The sequence below is a fragment of the Protopterus annectens genome, chromosome 8.part0, assembly GCF_019279795.1.
Source record: "Protopterus annectens isolate FY-2018-M chromosome 8.part0, PAN1.0, whole genome shotgun sequence".
NCBI lineage: Eukaryota > Metazoa > Chordata > Ceratodontiformes > Protopteridae > Protopterus > Protopterus annectens.
In genome coordinates, this window is record NC_056741.1 from 973050936 (window position 1) to 973064651 (window position 13716).

Sequence of the window (13716 nt, forward strand, 5' to 3'; positions counted from 1 at the left end):
GGCCTAATGAGAACTGAATAAAGTTGGCCTTAATTGTGAGTTATGGGGTGCAGAGTTTGTTGTTTAATAATATTCTGTTTAATACTGCTGACACTTTCAGATATTTTTTCAATGTCTTGGGAAGGTAAACTTACTAAATTATGTGCCCTTTTTTAACTGAAAATGACTGCCAAGAGGGAAGCTTATCACACTGAAAGATTTGTGCTATGAAACATACACACTCATGTGCACTGTGAAATTAACCTGACAGAAATTATTGCATTTAATGGAGCATAGTCCTAGATAATACAACACCAGTAGTGGTGGTGGTTGTTCCTGAACATTTATATGAGCCTGTTATGCTGTGACCTTAATGCATGCTATTATAAGAAAGATACATTTAGGTATCATATTGATGTCACCAGTTTAGCTCATAAAGTGATCAGTGCTGCAGCCTTCCATGAAAAACAGTACATAATTGGAAAATCCAGTTTTCAACTAAAATTAACTACATTAAAATGGGACCTTGTAACTCCACAAGATTCCTACTGCTTGCCATATTATTTATTTTTCTATGTCAAATTCTGCAGTCTTCCTGTGAAAGGGGGAGCAGCTAGTCATCACAAGTACTGTCCCCTATCTTATCTGGGAAGTCATAGATTCAGTTACAGCAGCTAGTAAAAGTTAAAACACCTTTGGATAAATACATTTCTTTTTTTATGTAACAACACTCCTTGCGTGGCAGAAGGTTACTTAACCCTTACATAGCAAATAAACACTGCTATATCATTATGTAAGTAAAATTCTTAAAGTTTTGAGTGAAATCACATCAACTATTTATAGGTTGATAGGTTGGTACTAGGCTATCGGCTCTAGGGCCTATACAAGCCTAGCCATAACAATTCACTGGCTATTTCTTCCCACAATATTTACTTCCCTGGACCCCTGTCTAGCAGGACGACTGACATGACCCCCGGGGTGAATCTCCCATCCAATCGTCAAGGTTCCTTTTGAAGAGGGCCAAAGAGGTGCTCTGCTTGATATGTATGGGCAGTCTTTCCAGAGTCTGGGGATTCTCTGGGTCAGAAACCTATCCCCCCAGCATGTTTTGTTCATTGTGATGACAAGGTTTAGACCCCTGGACTGTGTGGCAATGAGGGATTAGGATTTATTTAAGTGTAGCATGTCCAACAGCTCTGGGTTTGACATGGCCTTGTATGTTAAGCAGTGATCACCTCTCACTAGACAATATACGACAGATTATAGCTGGAGGTTTTTTTAGATAGTCAGCATAGGGCATCGGCTTTAGGCCTGTGATTCTTTTAGTGATGTATTTCTGTGGCCTTTCCAGTTGTTGCAGATGTCTTGAGAGGTACATACCAAATGGGGCATTGTATTCTATAATGGGTCCAATGAGGGATGAGTACAGTGGGACAAGGACCTCCTTTTTTTCTGGATGAAAAGCCCTTAGTGATGAGGTGTGCCACATAGAAGGATTTCCTGACTGTTGTGGTGATGTGGTTATCGAAGTTGAGACCACTGTCCACCTATATCCCTAAGTCTAGTGTACTGTCACCTATGTAGTAATTTATGGGTGCATGTTTTTTCCCAAAGGGGACAGCTATACATTTCTTGGCAATGAGCTTGAGCCTATGGCACCAAGCATCTGTTTCTGTAAGGCCCTTTTGTAGAATATCCACATCATTTGGGGATTCAATAATGGCTCCCATTTTGCAGTCATCTGCAAACTTTGTTAGCCAGAGTTCCTTAGTGTTGGCATGACTTCAGAGAAGTAGATGCCAAACAAGAGCGGTCCCAGGACTGAAACCTGAGGTACTACACTTGTCACTTGTCTGGGGCTGGATTTGGAGTTGGCTACTTTTACAGTCTGGGTTCTGTCTGTAAGCCATTTGGCAACCCATTGAGTGACATAGGGATTAATGCCCAGCTTTGTAAGTTTATCTATTATTCCAGAATGGGTGATGGTGTCGAAGGCTTTGGCGAGGTCCATATAAGCTGTGAGGACCACCTTATCCTCATCCACAGCTCTGAAGACTGATTCGAAGAAGTCAATCAGGTTCAGGAGGCAAGATCGGCCCTTCATGAACCCAAACTGGGTGGGGTCCAGTGTTTGAAGGTTGCCAACGTCTTTGTTTATAAGTTCCATGATAATATGTTCCATGGCCTTGCAGATTAGGCTCATCAGACTGATGGGGCGGTAGCTCCCAGGATCCAAGGTGGATCCCCCTTGTGGAGTGGGATAACTGTAGCTGTGCACCACTCAGTGGGCACAAAGCCTGATGTAAGGCTATGATTAAATATGACAATTAGGTGAGGTGCCAGTTCATTTTGTAGTTCATGTAGTACACAGCCCGGGTTGTCATCTGGTACCATGGATGCTATATTCTTAACTTTGGAGAGTGCGTTTTTTACCTGTGTGGCCATTATTACCAAAATTTGTCAATCTTTCGGTATTGAGATGTGCCCCTTAGGGGGTGAGAGGGGGGTGAAGTTGGCACTGAATCAATCTGCCAGGATATTTGGCAATATCCTTGGGATCAGTATATTTAATGCCATTCTGTTGTAGCTCAGAGCAGATCTGAGCATTGCCATTTAGATTCTTGACATAGCTATAAAATGCCTTGTGGTTGTCTTTGGAATCTTTGGCAATTTTATTTTCGTAACTAGCTTTGGAGGATTTTATGAGGGATCTCAGCTTCTTACTGAGGCTGGTAAGGGAGTTTTTTGCATCCTGGGATTTTCCTCTTTTCTGCAATAGTTTCTTCCTTTTGTTGTAAAGTTTATTTATGGCAGGGGACCACCAGATTAGCTTCCTTTTTTTTGGAGGAGAGTTTCTTGGTTTTATTTGGGATGGCATGATTCATGCACGAGTGAATGTGCTCATACAGTGCCTTAGTGTTGGATTCAGCAGTCGAACTTTCAGTTCCTGTCTGCATGGGTGTCATGAAGTTTGTCATTTCTGACTTGAGTAGCATGAAGTTGGCTTTAGAGAAGTTTTTTTTTTTATGGAAGTTTTCTTACTGGGGGGTGGGGGAGGGATGTGGATGTCAAGGGTGATTAGCTTATGGTTAGATCTGACCAAGGAGAGGGTGACCATAGGTTTGGAGCATCGATTTCTCATGTTAGTTATGACCAGGTCTAGGATATTGGAGACCCTGGTGGGACTATGGATTAGTTGATCCATGGCATTGGAATTTATGAATTCCAAGAACCGTTGGGTAAAGGTGTTAGTACATGAGTAGTTTTCCCAGTTAATGGCAGGGTAGTTGAAATCACTCAGTGTTAGGGTGTTTTGTTGTATCTTAATATTTTCCAGTATGTTTAGAAATGTGTAGTGAGAATCTTGGGGCATGGTGGGGGATCTGTAGCAAGCTACAATTTGGATTGCAGTCTTACCTAGTGTTAGTTGCACCTGGAGAATTTCAGATGCATTGTGTTGGGCAACTAGCCTGGTGGTGTGAATATCCTTGGTGAATATGGACACTCCTCCACCTTTAGTGTTTCCATCCTGGTTTGGTGGCCGAAAAGTGTGGTAAGAGTTGTAGCCTGGTATTGCAGGGGTGCTCTCTGGAGCCATGAACCAGGTCTCAGTTACTGCACAGATATCAATGTTCTCCACTTTTAGGAGTACATCGAGAGAGTGCATTTTGAGGTTAGACTTCTAGCATTGAATAGCATTACCTTCAGATTTTGCATACTTGTACCTGTTACGGTGGTGGTTTTGTCCTTTGAACTTTGCCTAAAAAAGGCACTATTGGGTGGCAAGAGCCTTAGCCAGTAACCTGAATACCAGGGGTGACAGGTGCAGTCCATCTCAGGCAAAGCATCATGCTCTGTCGATCATGTCATCCCAGGCAGACAGATACTGGATCCCCTTTGAATGACATCAGAAGATTAGTCAATTGTTGAAGATAATCACTGTGGTATCATTCTGGGCAAAGGCAGGATGCTACTTAGGGCTAGGGTCATACCTGCCTGGACCACATGATCCAAGAGCTCTTCCATGTCTCTTTTCATGTAGTCCAGGGAGGTACGTCTCAAGTCATTCACTCCAGCATGGACAATGACAGAGTCATATTTGTACTTGTTGTGGAGTGACTTTTGTGCATACATTATGTGGCGGATCATGGCACCCGACAGGCAGCTGACTGTACTTTTCTCCTTTTTCAGCCTGGTGAGTGGGACATCCATGTGGCTGACTATAGAGTCACATGTGACTAAAGTGTTGGGTACATTGTCTTGCCTTAGGGGCTGTTGTTGGGTGGCACACTGGTGTTGTCAGCTATGTGACACTTTGGTTGTGATTGGTGTTTGTTTGCGTTTCAGCTTAGGAGGTCCTTGTTGCTTGGGCAGGTTACTGTTAAGGGCTTCTGCATATAAGGGTTTAGTGGTGCTATGTGAGGTGTTGGTGGTGTGGGTTTAGAAGAGCTATGTGTTGCTTGTTAACCTTCTCCTCTTGACTGTCTAGCACAATCTTGGGTGGAGAGAGCTTTGCTTCCAGTTTGGTTTTGTAAGTGTATCTCTCCCAGGTTGTAGTGTTGGGTGGTAGGAGGAGAGGGTTGTCTATGTACATGAGGGAATTGCTGTATTGCCCCAGTATGCCCAGATTCACCAGATGGACAGGAGAAATCACTGGAAGCTGACCCTTGGACATGCCTGTTTTGTTGCTTTTTTTGTAAAGTAGAAGAGCTGTGTTCCCTTACCTTAGCAAGGTACTTTGCAATTATAGGCTGTTTAGTGCCTACGATTAATTTCTCCTTATTAACAAGGAGAGTTGAGTGCTTGTATCAGTTTAAGGCTTCCTAGTGCTTTCCAGCAGGTTTTAGGGCAAGTGCTAGTCACAGGGATGCTTAAAGGTAAGATGAAAAAAAAATGGTTTATCCTAAACACTCCAGTGTGCACTAGAGGCGTTAGATGTAAAAGTAGGTAACTTAAGTTTTACCTGTCTAAAAAGCTAAGTTTTAGTGAAGAGTCACTATTTTTAAAACAGCTAGATAGAATGAAAGGGGGTGGTCACTTTTGTATTCTGGTACTATGGAATACAGTAGGATGGCCAATAAATTTAAATAGTTGAAGGGGAGTGATTTCACAAAATGATAATTTTGCACTTACTCACACAAGCCAGTAAAAGCCAGTAAAAGCAGAGAGGAAATTAAATATATGGTAAAATTAACATAAGGGGCAGGCAACTAGAAAGACAGTGGTGTTTTTCTGCCTGACTCACAAGAGACAGAGCTGTGGTCTCTTTTCAAGTTTTAATATGCGGTTAAAAGGAGAATACAAGTAAAACACAAGGTAAAGAAAACAAATCACAGTATTCAAAATAGAAAAAGGCAATAAAGTAATAAAAAATTACACAAATAAAAAACAAACTAACCTTTCTTTCACAGGAAAATGTAGTAGAGTCTGGGTGAGCCTTTCTAGTAAAGAAATGTTTTTTACAAAATGCTCTGAATTATGCATATTCAGCAGCATAGTTTTCTACATGCAAAACTTTCCATTGGACCACAAACACCTTCACATTTTATATTTGCTTTTATGGATAAATAGATACAGTTCATAATTATTTTTGCTATGTATGGGTTAATTTAGAGTAGTACTTTTTTGTCTGAAAAATATCTGTAAAGAGAAACCATCTGGTAAACTTAGTGCTTTGGATGAATTTTTTTGTTTGTTTTCTTTGATCTTGTACTCTGTCAGTCATCAGCTCTCTTATGGCTTGTTTGTTTCCTTTGCTGCAGTGAGGGTTGACCAGGGACTGCCATCATTTAGGCAGACTTCAAAGGTGGTTCAAGGTTTTCTTCAGCTTACTTTCACCTGGCTCTAACACATGCATTGACAAGGTATCCGGGAGGTGCATGCAAAGGGCTGTCAGAAGAAGCCACCACAACACTTCCAAAAGGAGCATTCCTTCCAAGCATCCCATCCCCTCTTCTAAGGCATGAGCGGTGTATTACCCTGTCTCCATCATTGAATTAGCCCTACCCAGATTGCTCTGGAGGCACACAAACCCCACTCCTTTATCCCTTCCCCTCCATGCCAGGCTCATTCAGTGGTGGCGTGCTTAATGAACATTTGTTACTAGGGTCACAGTTGGGAATCCATCCCCTGTACTGTACAGCCAAGGAGCATACATTGCATTCTCCTGGCCCGTTTACATAGCCGGCCTTAGGCATAGGTCAACTAGGTGGCCGTCTAGGGCACTGTTCTAGCAGGGGAGCTTTTCTAGTATTTATGTGGTGTAGGTAGACCAGGATGAGGGCACCAGGTGGTGTGGTAGGGGGCACCGTGGAACCCTTTTGCCTAGGGCACCAGTTGACCTAAGGCCTCTCCTGCCCGTTTATAATTGTATTGTTTTGAATGTGCACTGACAGCCATTTAAATTAATAGACATCACATACGTAATTCTTTGTCTTTGTAATTGTTCAGAATATGAATTTCTAAGAGCAGCAATAACCTACGTTTTCAAATGTGCAACATGTGAATGAAATACATGACTTGAAGGAAGAAATTAACATTGCTTTAGGTTTGCTAGTTGTACAAGATATGGATAATATTAAGGCCAAAAGTATTAAAGTACAAATAATGAAGTTTTAATGAACAGTACAAAAGAGATAAGAACAAACTCCTGGCATTTTGTAACTGTGGAGGCAAACACAAAGCTAAATGAAATGCTCCCACAGCTTGAGTGTATTTAAACATCCTGCATGGATAGATATCATTGAGAAATTATGAACTTGATAGGACAGTGTTCAACAGAATTATCCATGCTGCCTTACATGAGCATAAAAGATGCCAAGCAGATTTACAACAGATTGCTGCCTCTGTTGAGCTTGAATTTAATGACCATGTTCTATAGTCTAAGTTTTCAGCATTTTTTTCTAATAAACATCTAAATAGACTAAAGATATTTAAAAGAACACTTGAACAAAACAAAAAAGAAAAAAAAAGTACATTTTAAAGGGTAGGGATTTCATTTGACAAAGTAATGATTCAAAGAGAGTAAAGAGATTTACATACCCGAGGATGCAGAAAAAAGAAAAGTGTGATGGTTTAAACTATAATTTAAAGGTTAGTGTTTGCTGCCACCAGCTAAATGCTCTGATAAATTAGCATGGACAGCTATGCCAGTGATGAGGTTGCAGCAGTTGTAAAAAAAAAAAAAATACAGGTATAGGAAGCAAAAACCTTAGAAATGGTTTAGAGATGCCCAAACTTTCTAAATGGACATGTTGTATTCACACAAGGAGGACGCAATTAATGTGATAATCTGTCTATCAGATGTTAACTTGACACCTTAACAGCTAATAGCTCTATATGTTCCTACTAGGCAAATAGCTGAGATTTACTTAGATGTCAAGCAGTTTTGCAGAATGTTAAATCTTAAATGTCTGTATTATTCCAGTGATGCCAAATGTACAGCTGTTAATGACTGTATTAAACATCTGTTTATCCCCACTTATGTTCTTATAACAAAAGCTTTGGAAAAAAGTCATTCTTGGTGAATGTTGAATAAGTTGAAATGAGTTACACGATATCAGTAATTTAAATCTAACAAGGAAAGGAAAGTAAACACCGTCAGATTTGTCAGAAAATCTCGATTGGTAATGGCATGTGTAGGTAAATGGAAGGTGGACATTATTCGTGACACTAATAATTATTTCAGTAATTTGGGTAGATACCTGTCAGCCAGTGTAACATACAATTTAATAGTTAAGACTTGTATTACAGCATCTGTATTGACTGTGCAATGATATTTCAGTATCAAAAGGTTTATTAACTGCAGTACACAAATTGCTCCTTGTATGGCTATGTACACATGCTCTACTTTCTTATATAGGGAAGTACATATATAAGTAAAGTTTTCAACCTCAAATGTACAACAATGTTTTAATATCAAACAGTTTATTAACTACAGTACACATGTTTCTTATGAGGTCTTTTGCACCTGTGATGCTTTTTATAGAGATAAGTGCTATAGAATATAAACGTTTGAGGATACTTGTTCAACACATGACACTGGGACAGATGAAAAACAAAATGCCTTATATTATCAATGCATATGTGATTTAAACTGAAAATATAACTTTTCTTTTTTAAGTATAGATGGTGTTTCCTTATGTTTAATAGCAGGAGATGCAGATTTACTTTTAATTGCATATGTTTAACTGCATCAATTTTTGAGCTATTTAGGCTGTCATTATTAATTTCAATAGGTTCATAGTGAGACATTAGACATTTGTGCATGTATTCATAAAAAGGAAAAGTACAGTAAAAAATCTTGTCTGGGCTAACAGTAGTTTTTCAGTTTTAGAAAAAATATAGACCACCACAATCCTTCGATAAAACACTAATTAAATATGATAAGGCAAAATTCAACAAGCAGTTTTTAACACAGATAAGCGCTTTCAGGCTCTGCCCTTCTTCAGATGAAATAAAAACAATCTTAGTCACATTTAAATACCTAATTCAAAACAATTTCCAACCAATCAAAATTTATACTGCACCCTCCTGTCTTTGAGGGCGGCTTTCATATGAACAAATTCATTTAGTCCTGGTGTCCTATGGGCTAAAAGCTCAATTATCCACTTTGCTTCTTCTCTCTCAGTGGCATCTACTAAGTTACCCTTTCTTATACTAGGAAATACATTTGCAATAGCTCTAAATCTAAACTGATGGTCATTATTTACCTCTATATGCTTATAAAGTGCATTGTGCATATTACTAGTTCTTATGCATGAAAGATGTTGCAAAATTCTAACTTTAAACATATTATTTGTTTTTCCCACTTAAAATGCTTTGCATTGCTGACACTCAGCTAAATAAATTATATTCTTTGTTCTACAATTGGCTTTTGCTTTAAAATAAAATAATTTCCCTGTTACTGGATACTTAAAAACAGTCTCTTTATTAATACAGTGGCATGCCTTGCATAGCCCACATGGTTTTGTACCTACTTGACAAATGGAACTTTTCTTGTGGTTACTCTTTTCTTGTGTTAAAATGTCTTTCGGATTTTTATTTCTTCTAAATCCAAATTTGGGTTCTATCCCTACTATTTCTTTTATTTATCATCAGATAAAAGTATATGCCAATTTTTCTTGATAATGTCACATACACCATGTATATTACTACTATACGTGAATGTCATTCTATTACATGCAAATTTATGGCCATGTTGCTCTTCTGATGAAATTGTCTTAAATGTAGATACAGATTTTCTATATATATATTACCCTGACTTAATTCACTTACTATTAACCTCTCATTGTAACCTCTAGTACTTTTCATAGAATATTTGGAACATACCACCACTTTTTTCAAATTTTCTCTCACATGCTCAGATGAAGCTATAGATTTTCTGGATGTCAGAATTAAAAAAGAAAGATCTGGCTTTGTTACTTCTTTGTTTCGGAAAGAATGCTGGAAAAATAATTTACTTACTTATGATAGTATGCACCCCAGACACACATATAAGAATATAATAAGGGGTCAGGTAAGTAGAGCCTCAAGGCTTTGTACTAAAGATAGTGATTTTGAGGAAGAATTGATGAATATGGAACATATCTTTAAAAACAGAGGTTACAATGAGAGGTTAATAGTAAGTGAAAAAGAAAAATTGACATATACTTTTATCTGATGATAAAATAAAAGAAATAGTAGGGATAGAACCCAAATTTGGATTTAGAAGAAATAAAAACCTGAAAGACATTTTAACACAAGAAAAGAGAAAGTTCCATTTGTCAAGTAGGTACAAAACCATGTGGGCTATGCAAGGCATGCCACTGTATTAATAAAGAGACTGTTTTTAAGCATCCAGTAACAGGGAAATTATTTTATTTTAAAGCAAAAGCCAATTGTAGAACAAAGAATATAATTTATTTAGCTGAGTGTCAGCAATGCAAAGCATTTTACGTGGGAAAAACAAATAATATGTTTAAAGTTAGAATTTTGCAACATCTTTCATGCATAAGAACTAGTAATATGCACAATGCACTTTATAAGCATATAGAAGTAAATAATGACCATCAGTTTAGATTTAGAGCTATTGCAAATGTATTTCCTAGTATAAGAAAGGGTAGCTTAGTAGATGCCACTGAGAGAGAAGAAGCAAAGTGGATAATTGAGCTTTTAGCCCATAGGACACCAGGACTAAATTAATTTGTTTCATATGAAACCCGACCTCAAAGACAGGAGGGTGCAGTATAAATTTTGATTGGTTGGAAATTGTTTTGAATTAGGTATTTAAATGTGACTAAGATTGTTTTTATTTCATCTGAAGAAGGGCAGTTTCTGTGTTAAAAACTGCTTGTTGAATTTTGCCTTATCATATTAAATTAGTGTTTTATCGAAGGATTGTGGTGGTCTACATTGGTTTGTTCGCTAAAGATTTTTTGTACTTTGTGGACCTTCAGTCAGTTTTCCCAATTTGTTTTCTTAGAAAAAATATGCTATGCTGTTTAATGCAAATAATCTCAAGAGCTTCTTTGTAATAAAAATAAATTCCTATTCATAAAGGAGGTAACTCCACAGAAATATCTAATTTCAGGCCTGTTGCTATCCTCTCCCCTCTCTCCAAAATCCTTGAGAAATGTATATTAAAAAACCCACAAAATGCTAGGACTACTGTACAGGAAAAACAAATTCCTAACTACTCAAGATAGGATTTCCCTTACCCATGCCTACCTCCTACCATGCTTAACCTATTGTCCCCAAATACTCACAAATCTGAACTCCTCCCTACTTACCAAATTGTATCAACCTACTACAAAATAGCTAGATTTGCAGCTCAACAAACATAAATCTCACCACTGTCTCTACCTAAAATTCCTGAACTCGCCCAAATTACCTTACCTGTTCCTACAATCTCAACTCCAAATCTTACACTCCATCCTGTATTAGCCTGATTTCTGCCCAAGTCTATCTTCTCTCATATTTCACTACTCCCCTACCAGATTTGTCCAAAGCTCAACCCAAGACTTACTAAAAATCCATAAACCCAAATCCATCACAGGGTGGAGCTTATATAGCTACCATCCCTCTATTGCTTGGAACAAACTCCTACTAGAAATAAAGTCCCTGACTCACCCAAAACAATTTAAGGTATCAACCAAAGACCACTTTCAAAAACATTGGTCCTGCCATTGTACCCACCCGTCCTGATTAGTACCTATCTTTTATAGCACAGTCAAACTAACTTACTAAAACTTGTCATTAACTACTTCATCCTGTGCTTCGTATGCAATCTCCAAAGCTTCTTCTATACTCAGTTCCCCGAAATTCTTATGTAACCTTTTAAGTTTCTGATACTCTGCATAGAAAACCTTATATTTAATCAACTCTCTTTTTAAACCAAAACATACAACTTATTCTACTTTTTCAACCTTCTCCTTTTTGTTTATAGTACTGTTTTATCTGTCAACAATATGCATGTATGTATGTAGCTTACGTATTTTAACTACCAAAATTCTCTATTGCTATTTTTATTGAAATGTATCTGTATTGCTGTTTTTATTGCATTGTATATCTTTGGAGCTTTTCTCCCTGGACCTCCGCTGAAAAAAGGCAATAGCTCAGCTGGACACTCCCAGTCAAAAATGTAAAATAAATAAAAATAAGATAATTTCACAGAGAACTTTAAGAAGTGATTAGAAGGTGAGGGGCCTTTTGTTGTAAAAGGACTAATTTAATGCAATACAGGTTTGTCACAAGTAAGCTTTGATGAGTTGAAGCAGCTGAGAGCCTGGATTGCTGTTACTGATGTATTATAAGTTAAATAGACAGTGAAAGAAAAGAAAGTGTGGATTCTTTTGGTAAAAATCTCAAGTCTCCTTTTTTGATAATGTGTTTTCAAGCAAACTCATCTGCCTCTCTTATTCACTTTCTAAATACCTGACACCCATCTCTCCTTATTTTTTTTTGTCTGTAGCACAGCAGAAATGTAAATTTATTGCCTTTTTGGTCAATATTTGTCTAAGGCTGAAACAGAGAAAGGTACGGGTACTTGTGGCATAAATCTTTTTTTTCAGATGGATCTGAGTATATGTTGTTATTGCTGTTTATTTATTTATTGACAGTTCAAAGTGGACATTTTAGGATACTACATCAAGATAGTATGTATATTCAGTTATACTTACAAGAAAGTGTACGGGATGACCAGTTTGATCTATATCAATACAAATATGTACATGGGGAAAGCCAGCACTGTGGCATAGAAATGGGAAAAGCCCTGACTATGGCCCAGGCAACCAGAGTTTGATTAGCAATTTGGTTGTCTGAAGCACTGTCAAGGAGGATGGAGCACCTAAACTTGGGGGTGGGGGGGTGTAGGGGGTGGAATGAGAGGATGGAGTATACAGTGTGCTAAGATAGCACTGGTGTATGCTGGGGCAACTACCAAACAGTGCCTCCTGAGAGTGGATGTGGCAGATTGCCAATATCTGAAACTTGCACAAGTGAGAAATAGATTGTAACATTTTGTCCACAGCTTGCCCCAGTTGCAGGATGTTATTGGGCATGCACAGTGGAAGTGAGGTGAGGGGTCAGCAATAATAAAGCACACCTGGCAGCAGAATGACACAGACCCCATTATGTCCTTGCTGACCACAAAGATTTTTGAGCTACTCAAGGAGAGGTCAGGAGGGGTAGGTAGGACCGGATGACTGAGGAGAGGTACTGGGGTCTTCATGTAGTCTGCAGTGTGAAGCAAAACAACTGTAAAAATAATTATCTAGATGGAAAGATTTAAAGTATATATATATATATATATATTTATATATATATATATATATATATATATATATATATGTATATATATATATATATATTGAGGTATATATAAATATATATATTTTATATATATATATATATATATATATATATATATATATATGTAGTTTTGATACTCAAACACACTTGGTCGAACCCAGCTGTTCAAAGTACGAAAACTTTGAAAACGGAGTACGGAGATCACAATACAGCACGGAATGGGAATATGTCCTTTTCCTCACTGTAGTGTGATCTCGGAGTTGGTATATTTAAGTAGGGGGGGTGTGGGGGGCACACTTTTTTTTGGGGGGGTGTTGCTTGTCTCCTTGCAAAACATGTTTTCTGTGTGTTTTTTTTTTAGTCAGCCAATCCGGCGACTATAGGCTTCAGCAAAAGTGCACTTTCATTGAAATGCACTTTCCCTGAAGTGAGCATCTACTTTGTTTGTTCGATGCAACATATTTTCGAACAGACAAAGGAGATCCATATATATATATATATATATATATATATATATATATGTATTGAAAATGAGAGTAAACAACACTTAATATTTATTGCTGCCTTCTTGCTCTGACATCTTATTCTGAAGATAGAATCCTGTAACAGACACAGTGGACTATATAGTCCACCAGCATAATATCTGCATTGACCATAGTTATATTCCACTACTGTTGAGTTCTTCCCCAGCAAACATGGTGGTATCCACCATTCTGTCACTGTTGAAAACCTGTTATGCTCTGCCTAGAGACACCAGTGTCAGATTAAAACTCATGTCAGATATTTCCTTATTTCTTTATTAGTTTAACTTTCTCTAGTTACTTACTACTTGACCATAACACAGGTAACTTACCTTTTATGTCTAGAATGAATCCTTATCTGTTACATACATGATCTGGATAGTTATGTTTCTGACTATGAACCAGGGCATTTGTTATCATTTAAGAA